Source organism: Orcinus orca, chromosome 17 (assembly GCF_937001465.1).
Source record: "Orcinus orca chromosome 17, mOrcOrc1.1, whole genome shotgun sequence".
Lineage (NCBI taxonomy): Eukaryota > Metazoa > Chordata > Mammalia > Artiodactyla > Delphinidae > Orcinus > Orcinus orca.
Genome location: NC_064575.1, coordinates 78,956,308 through 78,970,966, shown reverse-complemented (window position 1 = coordinate 78,970,966; position 14,659 = coordinate 78,956,308). Strand labels below are relative to the sequence as shown.

Here is a 14,659-nt window from a genome sequence, read left to right as displayed (position 1 = left end):
CACATTCAACAAGCAACAATGATACAGACATTTCTTAACTCTGAGAATTTATTTCTACTATATTTCAACATAGACAGTACCCACACTGACAATAAAAATGGTTGTACGTTCAAACAAAAAACTACAAAGGAATACCTATTCCTCTCTAGACCACGAACATGTGGAATATTCACAATCCTCTTGGCCAGTGGCGAGCTAGCACACTTGAGGTAGCCTCTTTTTCACTAACTAGCACCAGAGGAATATGAATACATTTTGCAACAGCCCAATCAAAATATAATATTTAATCAGGAATGGAAACCTACTGGGGGAGAGGAGAAATCTCTAAAACCGTTTTGAAATTTAGAATTACTAATATGACTATGCTCCCTCCCAATTTAAAAAAGAAAACACACAACTGTCTCATGTTTTTTCAATGGTTTTGTCACAATTCTAAAGGGACAAAACAGCAAGCATAAAAACCAACTGCCCTTTCCTCTTAGAAAGAATCTGCTAAGGGAAAATACATGCCACATATGCCAAATACAGCAATACATGTCATAAAAATACGTAAAATCAAACTTAACTACTCATGGGGGTGGGCGGGGGGGGATATCCTCCTGCCTGCCAGGGCAGCAGCAAAGATTAATGCATTAAAGTTAACAGTAGGCTCAGCCAGAGGGCGTTTGGTGCAAAAGAAACAGTAGTATGAATATTTTTAATAGCGGTCTGGTCAGTGTGCAACACACGAGGCAGTTACTTGTAGAAACGTAATCCACCTTTTCCGCTGCTCTTCACAGGGAGAACTTAGTAAGGGGTAATTGAGAAGTTACACTAACATTTTCTAGGATCAAACTTAGAACCCACAAGAAGTGACAAAGTTAATACATATAATTCCCCCCCAGTGACACTGCGGGATGAGGTGCCAGAAAAGGAAAGATTTCCTTCTTCTTGGGCGGAGAGGGGCAGATGGCGAGGGATCTGAATTAAGGAAAAGTAAGACAAATAAACAGTCTATTGGGGGATGGGGGTAAAACCTGAAGCAGAAAGAGAAAGGGGGACGGAGAGAACGGAGAGGAATAAAAATCGGGAAGGAAAACGAACAAGAAAGCAAAAATATATAAGGGTGGTGAAACCTGAGGACCTGACAAACGGGAAGGAAGAGTAAATCAACTAGAAGATACAACCCTGGGAAAATGAAGCAATGGTCAGAGAATGGCCGCGGGGCCAAAAAAACGGTGGGGGGGAGGTGATGCAGGGCGGGAGAGGGCTGACCAGAGACAAACAGGAAAGGCTCAGACCGGGCGGCCAGGGTGCAGGAGACGCCTCCAGGTTTGACAGCCGTCCGGCCCTCGGCAGGGGGGGAAGGAAGGGAGGGGTAGAGGGAGCGGCGGCACCCAGACAATAGGGGCGGCAAGTTACGGAGAGGGACGCGGGAGGGGAGCGGGCCAGAGACAGACACCAGCGCTGGGGTGTCCCGGGCGGCCAGGCGGGGGCCAGGCGGGGGCCAGGCGGCCTCCAGGCCCTGCAGGCGCCGCCGCCTCTTACCGACTCGGCCTCCTCTTTGCACAGTTGCCGGGCTATCCGGGGCCGAGCCGGGGCGCGAACAGGACGGCCAGCCCGGGACTCCGCCTCCGCCTCCTCCCAGGCAGCGGTCGGGGACGGAGCAGGAGCGGAGCGGAGAGAGCTGGGGCCGCAGCGCGGGGTCGGGCTCGAGGTCGCGCGGGAGGGAGCAGGTCCGAGCCCTCAAGCCCGCTCAGTGTCCGCTGCCATCGCCTCCTCCGCCGCCGGCCAGCCCTGACGCGACGCCGGCCCAGACGACGTCAGCCGCCCGCGACGAACCGGAAGCTGGTCAGGTCGCGTCACGTGACGCAAGAGGGTTTGGCCCGGGCCGTGCGGCCGATTGGAGGGCCGCCCTGGGAGGCGGGGCTTTGCGGCAGTTGGCTGACAGCTGGCGGGAGGGGCCCTGGTTACCGAAGGAAGGAACGCGGGCCCCGGGACCCCATTGGCAGTTGTGAAGTGTTTGACCTTTGAGAGGTGAGGACGAAACCCATTGAATGTCACTGTTCTTGATTTGTTGGGAACCAGGTTCTCAAAATTCCTCAATCCCAGCACCCTGGGCAAACTTTTGTAAAGGCACACTACACGCTTTCTTAGATATCCACCCCATTCCACATTAAGAATAGAGCAAAAAAAAAAAAAAAAAAAAAAAGAATAGAGCAAATGGTTACTGTTATAAACTAAATAAACGTCTATTGAATGAATGCCTAGTGGCAGGAACTGTGCTGTAAGTACACCACATGACAACCACAATCGCACAATTGTATTCCTTTATAGTCTAGGAGATCCTTACCACACAAAAGGCAAATATTACTAAGACATTCTGTGTGTGTTGCATGTGTGTGTGTGTGTGTGCAGCTCAAGAACCTATGGCTAAATCGACATGACTTTCCTAAGAATACACAACTAATGACAGCAGAACTACTTTTCTTGAATACTTACCATATCCCAAACTCTGTACTACGCACAGAAGAAAGTGTCCCAACTTTGGGGAAACCAACAAGTAAACACATTCAAAGCAATATTGAGATAAACATCTTTTTTCTCTTTCCAGTGTGCTACTCTGATTCTCAAGCTTTCTAAATGCAACACTGCATGCAAATAATACATTTATCCTGCTTTACAGAGTGCAGATAAAATAGCAAAGTATCACTCTTTAAGCTTCAATTATACTGAGATTGAGTAATTTAAACAACCACATCCATATCCTCTTATTCAACAGACGTTCAATCAGCACTTACTATGTTACTAATAACTACTGAATTACACTGAGAATGGCAATATACGGAAAAGATATAAATAAGACAGTCTCTAGTGGACATTTGTCTTCTTGGTTTTCAGTTGACCAGCATCCGAAATCCCTTTCAATGTTTGGGAAATTTCCCATCATGGTTGTCATTAGTACAGTATACCATATATTTATAGATTCCACATGACAGGATTATACTTTGCACCCTCCTTAGAATTATATGTGACCATTTGATTTGCTTTGGCTAATAAAAGGAAATTGGAAGTGAGTTTTGTCACAGCCAGTTGGTAATTTAAAAAATCCAGTTCACCAAGTTTTTTGTCTCTGGCACAGCAAAATGCAATTTTTGAGATGGTGGCTGCTCTAACAACCCATATTCTAAAGAGATTATGATGATGCTAATCCACAAGTGATAGGAAAAAAATAAATATTTGTTGGTTTAAGCTATTGAAATTTTGAGGTTGTTTGTTAACAGCATAACCTAATGCAAACTGACATATACACCCACCTTATGAGCCTTAGGGCAAAGTCAGCCTCACACTAAATAAGATGAAAGTATAAGAAACTCATGTTCCCTGTTTCCCTTGCGGCTAAAGTGCTATTCTTGGCTATACCAATTAGACTCTCTCACTGAGAACTATATATCAGAAGCTGCTGGTGATGTTCAAAATAAGGAAAATTTTCTCCAGCAGCAGTGGGAATACCAGTTATCAAATTTCTAACCTTCAGCCCAGAGCTAACTAACTGAACCCTGGCAAAATCCCTGCTGACCCACAAACCAATAGGTGAGAAAAAAATAAATATTTGTTGTTTTACATCACTGAAAATTTGAGGTTGTTTGCGATTTAATTAAAATACATAATGTAAAGGCTAGCACAGATTCTATCCAATTTCCACAGTTTGCTGACAATCTATCCTGAACAGATGATTCTTCCATTTTAATTGGGACTTAACAAGAGATCCCTCCAATAATGTAACTTGAAAGAAAATAAATGGAAATTGGGTCTAATGTATCAATAAATGATTCTTGGCTTGAATGGATTGTATAGGTGAGTGTCCTCAATGCAGTCAATACCGTCCTTTAGAAGGCACCTTGGGAATGGGCGGAGGAGGCATATTTTTAGTTGTCACATGATTGGAAGAAGGCATTGCTGCAACTTAATGGGGAGGGACCAGGGCTACTAGACATCCTGAAATGCACAATGCAGCCCCATACCTTGAAGAATTGCCGCAGGTCGTACATGACTTTTGAATGGCCCTCCGAACTTTCACGTAGGTTAAAAAAAGAACTGTTGATCATTTTTGGAGCCTAGAACTCAGTTTTACGCATAAGCACAAAGTATTTTTGCAAGGTTTTAATATGCACTCAGTTTCGAGGAATGAGGCCACTATATAACATGAGGGAAGGCTGTCCTCTTTGTATGAATATTACCAAGATTTTATTGCATTTTTAAAAATCATGCCACCAATGGCAAAGCTACTCATAGTATTTGAGGCACTGATAGAACACACCTATATCACTCTGCATTTTATGTTACATTCAGGATAAATCTAAATTTCCATATTAGCACTTGACTGCCTCATTGTGGCTCTTCGTGAGTCATGGCTGACCACTTACGTACTGAGATAGATATTATTTTTATTGTGAATTACTTTCATAAATGTATTCTTACATTATTGTTATGGCGTTGTATTGATTTTTTTAAAATATGTGGAGCTTGATTATTTCATTTATGGATTTAATTTCAGAAGAGTGCAGAAGATGTGACATAGTATTAACTCTAAAAAGGGGACATTACGTCTGATAAGACTGATAGAAAACTCATATAGGCTATCATCGCTGCTTTTGACCCTACAAAGTCAACGGTCAGAACCAGGGAAGAGATACAACATACTGTATAGAAAAGTCTGGAGATGACTCCCCAGCCATACAGTGAAGCTATGCATCACTATGTCCCCTCTTCTCTAGTACCCAACACACCCCTTGTCCAGATGGTAAATGTTAGCCATCAGACACTTCATCTCCAAATTTAGAAAGAAAGAACTTACAGCTGTGTTTGAGTGGAACCAAACAAGCAGTGGGCAAATTATCTTGAAACAAGGGTCCTTAGGCAGAAATCACTGAACTAAATTTCTCCAACATTAAAAATATGAATATGGAACCATAATACCCCCTGGAATATTTAACAACTGTATATACCTATTTTAAGGGGAGAAGTCGTTACTAAATACCAGATATTCCTTCATTACATGCAAAACACAGAAATCTATTTTGTGTGTTTGCTTTAATATGTATAATCAGTGAAGAAAATCAAAGCAATTTAAAGATTCTTTTAAATAGACTAGTTTAGTAGAAACCTAACCTACTGCAACAGACACCCTTGGCATATCTACCTATTCCATTTTAAAATCTTTGAGAATGGCACTAATAGCACATCCTTCACCTGCCAAAGACCTTAGTTGTCTTGTCTCTCTAGCACCATATCCTTTTACCAACTGACCAGAAGTGATAGTTGTTCCAGAATTAATCTCTGGCAGTTGAGCTCCTAGACCAGGTATGAACATGACAAAGAGATATCATCTCTCTCATATGTTCACACACAGCATTCTGCTCACATTCCTAAAGTATTATATTTCCCATTGAATATGAAATCAACTCTTAATTCCTCAATGGATTTTCCCGTTTGTGATATTGGAACAAAGGATGGGCTCTTCACTTTCAGCTACTATGTTGATACTTCGAAACTCCTCTGATTCTGGTCATTGTTGTTTACTGTTATCACTTCCATGAACTCTCTCAGTGTTTCTCAACATTGGTCCATCAATCATCTGCATTAGATGCACCTAGGCTGTTTGTTAAAATGCAAGTTCATGGGCCCTAACCTGTATCTTGGTCTTAGAGACCGGAAACCTGTATTTTAAAAGCCATCCTAAATCATTCCTATGTACACGGAAGTTTCAGACCTGCAGTGTGTTAGGAGTCTTGTGGTTGCATGGGACTGAAATTCAAGGCAAACAGGCTTAAGCATAAATGGAATTTATGTTTGTGGAATTAAAAACGGATGCGGTATGTTTTGCCTTCTGATTCAGGGATCAAATGATAACATCTTTCACTCTGCTTCCTGTGGGTTGGCTTGATTCTTGGGATCCACATCCAGGCCCCCAACAACTTCAGACCCATCACTGCAACATCCTAATGAACATAAAAACAAGTCCTAGAAGTCATTCTCTCATTGGCCTAGATTGTCAGGTGCCCAATTCTGAACCAAGCATGGTGGCTGTGGGAATGACTTATACTGATTTTTCTTGAACCTGGGTCCAATCCCCAATCAGGCAGGTGGAAGTGGAGACTGGCCCCAACCTCAGGGACTGAGAGATGGGAATAAGTGGGTCTTTTAAAGAAAATTGAGGTGCTGTTACTTGAAAGAAAATGGGAGCCAGACAACAAAAACAACTAATATTCATTGCAACTGGCTTATACTGACTGTAACTCCAAATGACAATTTATAGCCATTCAACAAAATTGAGTTTACTCTTCTTGGTTTGTAAAGATAGAAAACCAAGCCAAATGAGAGGCAAATCTAGTAAGAGTTTGACCTAACATTCATATTCCTAATTACTTAGGTATTTGCTTTCACAGGCAAATCTCTGCAATGTAGAACACTCTGCTGGGGATTGTTAAAACTGGGGGAAGAGAAGGTAGGCAACAGAACATAGCAAGCATACAAATTGACAGTTAACCAAATAGTGAACACTTTTAACCTCTTGGTGACCATTATTTTCCTTGTGAATGGAGCTAGCCACAATTCAGTGGCATTCTCAAACATGGCAGACCGCATGCCTGCGTGCACTCATTCTTTTATCTTTCAGGTACTTGCTTAATCACTCAACAAATGTTGAGTGATTTCTGCTTAATACTAGAAACTGGGTGATGCAGAGTGAGAGAACAGGAAGAAAAACAAAATGAGGCATCCAAAGCTAAGGGAACTTGCCGTGATGGAGAGGTGGATACAGAAACAACAAAGTACAGTATGAAGGTAAATATGAATCATTTTGAAATAGAGATACTGTAGGACTGTGCTCATTCTGACTCAGAAAATCAAGGAAGACTGCATAGAGGAAGTGACATTTGAAATACACTTTGAAGGATGAGTAAGCTTCAAATAAGATTCTATACAGACTCCAAAATTATTATTGCCCTATGGTTCTTTACAGTTTTTTTTTAATTGACGTATAGTTGCTGTACAATATTAACTAAGTTACAGGGGTACAATATAGTGATTCACAATTTTTAAAGGTTATACTCCATTTATAGTAAGCATAAAATATTGGCTATATTCCCCATGTTGCACATTATAGTCTTGTAGCTTATTTTACACCTGTTTATAACTCTTAATCCTTACCCTTATATTGCTCCTCCCCTTTGTCTCTCCCCACTGGTAACCACTGGTTTGTTCTCTACACCTCTGAGTCCGCTTCTTTTTTGTTCTATTCACTAGTTCTTGTATTTTTTGGATCCCACATGTAAGTGAGATCACACAGTACTTGTCTATCTCTGTGTGACTTATTTCACTTAGCGTAATGCCAAGTCCATCCACGTTGCTGCAAATGGCAACATTTCATTCTTTTTTATGGCTGAGTGGTAGTCCATTATATTCCATTCCATATGTACCGCATCTTCTTTATCCACTCATCTGTTGATGCATACTTTTTATAGTTTTGATTGAAGCTCTGACAAATAAAAAACAGCATTCTACTTCCAATTCTTTCCCACAGTGTTTATTGAGCATCTGCAATGTGCCAAGTTCAGTGCTAGGCCCAAGGAGCATAAGGAGGAAAAATCTTATTTCCTGATCATAAGGCACTTAACAGTGTAGTCAAGCAGACCAACACACTAATAGGTCATCCTTATACAGTGTAAGCATGCAGGAATATGCAGGGTTAGGATATGCGCTCTAACTGGTCACTTGCAATTTAACTAAGTGTCTGTCCTTTTGGTCAGGACCAGAAAACAATACCAACGTCTCCAAGGTAACTGCCAGACACTCGAGATGAAAGAGAGTTCTCCCCATGGGGGAGGGGAGAGGGCTGGACTGGGGCAGAGAACTTGTTAGCACATGCATTGCCACAGTTCTGCCTTAGTAAAAAAATACTGAGGCAATCCAACTTCGTGGTCAGGTATTAGATTACTTCCTCATTTGTAGTTTGCAAAACATTCAACAGAGCCAGTTTCCCCAAGACAAGGGTAAACATCCTTTGATTTTCTTTATTTTCTTTCCTTTTTATTTATCTATTTTCAGAACTATGGGTATCATGCAGATTATAGGAGGCTATAAATTTGAAGGAAATCAAATCCATTACCTTATTTCTTGCTGTTGTTTTTTAATGGCAACTTAAAATAGAAAGCGTATGAGAGCCAGGGATTTGGAAAAAGACCAGGAATTGGATGTTAGACCTGACACCATCACCAGAGTGGTTGAGGTCTAGACACTTCTCTGATTTTCCTTTCCTCACACGTAAGTGAGAATCTTAAATCTACTTCACAGGGCTGTAATGAGGATTAAATTAGAAAGAACCAGCTGTATGTGTTTTGCAAATGATAATTGATGTACAAATGCCAGGTGTTTCCAAATGTTCCTCTTTCACCTTTCCCAGGGACCCTTATATCTAGTTGCTGTAATCTCTGAGGGTACTCCCAGTTTCACTCGCTGTGATTCCATGAAAACACACATTTTTCTGAAGACTTACTTTGCTTCAAGTCCTGTGTTTGCTGCTGGGGCTTACAGAGATGAGTAAGACGCTGTTCTTGCTGCCAAGAATGCAAGCTTTTATTAAGACTTTATTACTGGGTTTTCACTAATCAGTCTCTCTCGATCCTCCTCCTCTAAAAACTGCCCCCCGCCCCCCAGTTTCTCAGTCTATCTCTTGTCTCTCTCCATCTCTCTCTCTCTCTTTAAAAAAGGTATTACCACTGTAATTAGAATATGAACTCTGAGCACACAGTAAGGACATACCTAGAGCATTTTTAAGAGACTACTTGCAAGAATTATTGTACAAATCCTAAAAAGACACAGTAACAACAAAGGAAGTTTGAGAACATTAGTTAAAGACAAATATCATATGATGTCGCTTATATGTAGAACCAAAAAAAGGGTACAAGTGAATTTATCTACAAAACAGAAATAGAGTCACAGATGCAGAAAACAAACTTATGGTTACCGGGGGGGGGGGGGAAGGGGGGGAGGGATAAATTGGGAGATTGGGATTGACATATACACACTACTATATATAAAAAATAAATAACTAATAAGGACCTACTATATAGCACAGGGAGCCCTACTCAATACTCTGTAATGACCTATATGGAGAATGAATCTAAAAAAAGAGTTGCTATATGTATATGTATAACTGATTCACTTTGCTGTACAGCTGAAACTAACACAACATCATAAACCAAATACACTTCAATAAAAACTTTTTAAAAAATGAACGAATGTAAAGGCAAATAATAAAAGTATTGTGATGAATCTGTGTTGAATTGTAAGCTCTGAAAATCAGAAGAAATCATTAGAGATTTCATTCTTCTATCACCATCTGAACATGTGATACTCTAGTATTATTACAAGGGAATTAAAGTGAACCAGTTTAATTAAATCCAGATCTATCCTGGCTGGCCATTTTTCTGATTTCTTTGTCTTTTCTTAGTGTATCACTCACAACTGAATTATCATGCTCTCCAAATTTATATGTAAATCCCCATCCCTACCCACATAGTACCTACAGGCAAAATAACCCCCTATTGGCATTCTGGTCTTACAATCTGATCACAATTCATATTGACGACAGCATCTATTACTCACAAAACCAAACAATTTGAAAGTTCTTCCAAGACAGTGTCCATAAATTATGCATACAACACATGACAAATACCCAAGAAACGGGTAATCTGACAAGTTCAAGGTGACAGCAATTAAAAAGAGAGATGCATATGTCTCAAAAGAATTATAGGTAAGGATATTGGCACAGGGAGTTGACAGGAATCAAGTAAATAAGAAACAGTTGACTACGTTTTTGATAGACTGTCCAGCCAAAGAGGTACTAGCTTGGTATCAAAGAGATGATGACAATTTAAAGCTTCAAAGGACCTCTTCCACCTTCCAACTTCCAGGAACGAAAGTAGGCTGAGAAAGTTGCTCAGCTGCCGAGGAAAGCATATTCTCTTATCTCCAGAGGTAGCCAAGGAGAGTAAGGAAAAATGAGTGAATTTTACTTTCCAGAGGGTGAAGCAGGAGCCACAAAACAGTTGCCTGGGTTGCCCCACCCGGGGAGCAGAATCAGGGCCTTATCAGGAGCATTTTCCATCCACAGGATGTAGGACTCTTGCAATGTCTGACCATTCAGTTACAGAATTTCCATGCAACAGCCACTGCTGTGTGTCTGCCATTATGCCCCTTTCTAAACAGGAAAGTTTGGGTGGAAATTATTCTGTCCCTCTTCCAGTATTGAATGTTGGGTGTAGGGGGCAAGGTGGTTCAGAAATCTCCATATCAAAAGGAATCAATATAGAAATATTAGAAGACTCTAGATTTGAAATCTGTTGCCATGATTGAATGGCACTGGGGGGTATCCTCTTTGGAAATACATCCTCTCAGCATTTTTGAAAGTGAGAGAGGGAGCTAAATATTTAGGACAGAGATGGAGGACTGCAAATCACATAATTATTTCAAGTTATTCCCTTGCCTCTCTACATACATCTGCTCCCGTCTCCACTCATTGCCCTGTGACTTGCAGTGCCTCCCCATGGAGGTGTGTACTTACCCCACTGACTTTGAGCTTGGCCACACGATCCACTTTGACCAATAAAGTATGAGTGGAAATTTCAGATGCCAGCCCTGAAGAGAAGTTTTTAGAGGCTTTACGTACTTCTGCCAGCTCTTTTGTTCCCTCTCTGCGTTGAGAAAGACATGTTCCTCATAGGGGCTGATCCTCCAACCTGGCTTCTGGAATAAAGTCATGAGGGACAGAGCTATACCCAACTTGCAGGCAACATAGGGCAAGATGTGTTGGTCAGATTCAAGCAAAGAAGCAGAACCACCAGGAATGATGTAGAATACGTAACTGTTCGAAGTAAGCATTGAATCTTAGATGACTTTATTTTACTTTTTCAGATATAATTATTATTGCTATTTAAGAGAATTGCTCTTAGAAGGGAAAGAATCTTCTTTTGGTGACAACACAAAGTCTGTGAAAATGCAGTGTGATTGAATATATGTTGAAAAAGGAAACCCTATTGCCAGTTGTTTACCACTGATCCGGCCGTTGGCTAGCAGAAGGATGTGAGTTACCGAAATGAACAGTGTAAACATACGCAACTGATCATACTCACAACAGGAAGAAAAATCATGCAACTTACTGTTTGCTTATAAAGATGCTACAGGGAATGCGTGGTTGCTGGAGGAGGTCATGGAGAGGACGTGACCAAAGGGTGACCCGTGGGCTGGAGCTGGCTAATGGGAGGCTCCTCAACCTCTCCTCTGTCTTGGGAATGTTTGTTCTGCCTGCTGTGCAGGCAGTGGGAGCCATTTTCAAGGATGAAGCCTTGAGAGAGTAAGATGTTGTTGGGACCATCTGGACTGAATACGTGACTGAACCCCCTTAAAACCTCTATATAAACTTTGGAGATTCAGGCAGGTGCGTGCAGAGATCTACTCATCTTGCAGCGCCCAAGACAAGCCTCGCAGGTAAGTTCCCTTGTTTATTTAACCTGCCACATACCAACCTGGAGTTCTCTGCCTCTTTCTTTGGTGTCTCCTTGCCCTCTGTGTATGGGGGCCAGGTTGTGAACCAAGAGTGTTCCAGGCCCTCTGAAATTATGTTAGATATACATATTGTATTTTTTATAGTTTCTCTGTGTTAGGTTTTTGAGGGAGAGGAGAGTCTTAGACAATTTTAGACACTGGCAAGAGAGTTTCAGTCTATTTGGCTGTTCCAGGGGTGCTGAACCTGACGTTGTAGGACTGTTGCTCAAGATCAAGGGAAGCAGGGTGAGTAGGGACCACTGGAATCCCTGAAGAACCAGCTGGAACATGACTCTGTCTATCACTGAAACCCACGTTGGCCTCTTCCCATCTCTAAATCTCCAACTTCATGGCCGTGGATGCCCTGCTGTGGAGACACACTCACTTCTGGACCAGGATTTGGGAAGCTGAACAAAGCAGTCCCACAGGGACTGGAGCTTTGGGCCCAGTCCATGCAGTGAGCCAGCAGACCTGTGAAAATTTGTAGGAGTAGCAACAAAGCCTGAGCCACATGAACCTTCCAAGGACCACCATGGCTCCTGATGCATTCTCACTTTCCAACTCTTGCACTAACTGCACTTGTGGCCCATCCTAACCAGGGAATTCCGGGACATATGGTCGGCTTACCCACATTGACACATAAAGCCACCACGTGGGACGGTACCTGATTATTGCTACAAGCCACTAAGATTTGGGCTTTGACTTTTACTATAGCATAATTGTGATACAATGGCTGGCCTCTGTCTCCTTCTAGGACTAAGATCATTAGTCTTTCCAGGTGTTGGCCCATGTGTATCTTCTTCTGGCCCCCATAAAGTTCTGTGCTATGTGGCAAAGAGCCCAGCCAGACTTAGAAGGTGTCAAATCCTATTCATTCATTATTAAGTGCCTACTGTGCACCAGACATGATGCCAAACATAGAAACCACAATACCAAACTAGAAAATCATGGTTCCTATTTTCCCAAAGCTCACAGTATAGCATGAGAGATAAATATCAATAAAAACCTGGTCCATTTACCGCAATTGTGATACATGTTCCAAAGGAAAAGTACAGTCAGCTGTGAGACCTAGAACCTGATCTGGGAGGTCAGAGAGGCTGCTCAGAGAAAGAACTATTTGCACCTAAAAGATGAACAGGAGAGACGGAGGCTGGGGAAGGAGATGGCGAGGGCAAAGGAAATAGTGTGTTCAAAAAGCTTGAGGTAGAACCAAGCTCGAGAACCTGAAAAAACAGTCACAGTGGTTGAATTCTACAAAGATGGGGTGTGGTGAGGAAATGGAAAGGCTGGAAAATAGGTAGGACTGGACCCCACAGGACCTTGTAGGTATTACAAGAGATTTTGAACTTGATCTGAGAGAGGAGCGAAGGCAAGCCACTGAAGGATTTAATCAGAGGAGCAAAATAATCAGATATTACACAGAGATCATTCTGGCTGTGGCTTGGAGAATATATTGGAGAGACGCCGGTGACAGAAAGTTGGTACCAAAGTCCAGACAAGAGAAGGTGGCCTCTGGAGCTCCAGAGCTGACAGTGGAGATGGAGAGAGTGTCTTATTCAGAGGCTACAGAGGGGATAGTGTTGAGTCCTCCTAGTTTCCTGACCCGAGCAGTAGAATGGAAGTTGATGTCATTTAATGGAATACAGAATACCAGAGGCGGGTGAGGCTTAGGTAGGAAGGGAGATCATGAGTACTTGAAGGATTTAAATAAGGATGCAGGTGTGTTTATTTATTGTTTATAGTATTTTTAAATTAATTCATCACACGCACCAAGTTATATTAGCATTGCCCAAAATGCATTCACTAGTATCCTGCCCATCAAAAAACAGTCCATGAACCAGCAGCGTTTTCACCTGGAGCTGGTTAAAAATGCAGTCTCTATTGCTACCTCAGGTATTATGCTGTTCAGTAGCTCTCTAGGACTTATTCATCTTTCATAACTGAAACCTTGTATCCTTTGACCAACACTCCCCTGTTTCCCCCTCCTCCCAGCCCCTGGCAACCACCATCCTACTTTCAAGCTCACAGTGGTTGTTGGCTGCATTCTTGGCTTATGGACTCAGGACCACAGTTCCTCACTGGATTTTGAGACAACTTTCAGATCCTTGCCACATGTGCTTCTCCAACATGGCAGCTTGCTCCATCCAAGTGTGTAAGCCCAGAAGGTTACAGAGAGCCCAGCAAGACAGATGCTGCCATCTTTTGTGACCTAATCATAGTAGTGGCAACCCATCACCTTTTTGTCTTATTCTGTTTAGGAGAAGCAAATTATTAGCTTCAGCCCACACTCGAGGGGAGGGAATTCCGTAAGGATCTTTGAGGGCCATCTTTAAAAACTGCCTACCACAGACTAGATGGGCTCGCCTCCTAACAGCTTCCCTTGCCTGGGGGTGTTCTACAGAGGACCCTCCCTGCCTTTGGCCATAACCTCAGGGGGAAAGGAAACCCCAAGAAAGAATGAGATTAACTTTTCTGCCAGCCTGACGACTGGTGCCTCAGAAGGGAAGTTGATTTACAGAAAACAAGGAATCCATCTTGCACATCTGAGCTAAGGACTCAATTCTCATTATTTTTATCTCATTTAATGCGCCAAGTCATTAAATTTATAATTGAGAAAGTTACAACTCAAAGAGATTAAGACATAAATCTGAGGTCACAGCTACTATGGCAGACAGGGTTTGGACCTCAGTCTGTGTGACTCTCTATTACCCAATGCATCTCAGTGTTGCTGGAATGTCTATTTCTTTTATCACTGACAATAGCAGAGATTTGTAGGGACCCAACAGTAGCATCCAGCTCTTTAGCTCTACAAACATATAAATATAAAATTTTGAATGCCACTCACAGAGATTCTTGGAAAGTCCAACCTTTGGTGGATCAACCTACTGGCACTGTGGACATTTTCAGAAGATCACGCTCTGGTACTTGATAGTATTCTCAGTTTAATAGCATCAGTGCATGATCACCAGTAATGATTTGGACAAAGCACTATGTACTACACTCATACTGAAAATAGCCAGAAGATGATAAGCAAGGTGCTGCTTCTCTGAAAGTTTTCCTTATGTTCTCACAG

General features: G+C 42.1%; 2 protein-coding genes and 1 long non-coding RNA gene across 19 annotated transcripts in view; 1 reads left to right on the top strand and 2 right to left on the bottom strand.

The window, feature by feature from the left end:
- Positions 1-1,779, bottom strand: part of PHF20L1 (PHD finger protein 20 like 1) — an 84,786-nt gene extending 83,007 nt beyond the window's left edge. For 4 of the 13 annotated variants that reach the window (XM_004265310.4, XM_049700321.1, XM_049700320.1 and 1 more), the window contains exon 1: positions 1,528-1,779. The gene's annotated coding sequence lies outside the window, so the exon portion shown is untranslated. The remainder of the gene's footprint in view (positions 1-1,527) is intronic. The other 9 variants (XM_049700311.1, XM_049700314.1, XM_049700318.1 and 6 more) reach the window with 6 other exon arrangements.
- Positions 1,780-1,894: 115 nt separating this feature from the next.
- The window catches only part of TMEM71 (transmembrane protein 71), a 41,169-nt gene continuing 28,404 nt past the window's right edge, over positions 1,895-14,659 (top strand). For all 5 annotated transcript variants that reach the window (XM_049700328.1, XM_033419766.2, XM_012531464.3 and 2 more), the window contains exons 1-3: positions 1,895-2,016; positions 6,659-6,825; positions 10,957-11,529. The gene's annotated coding sequence lies outside the window, so the exon portion shown is untranslated. The remainder of the gene's footprint in view (positions 2,017-6,658; positions 6,826-10,956; positions 11,530-14,659) is intronic.
- LOC125961621 (uncharacterized) lies at positions 8,579-11,603 on the bottom strand. The gene is made up of 4 exons (XR_007472527.1): positions 11,568-11,603; positions 11,202-11,386; positions 10,607-10,788; positions 8,579-8,597 (listed from the first exon to the last, which is right to left on the bottom strand). It is a non-coding gene; the product is annotated as an uncharacterized LOC125961621 (long non-coding RNA).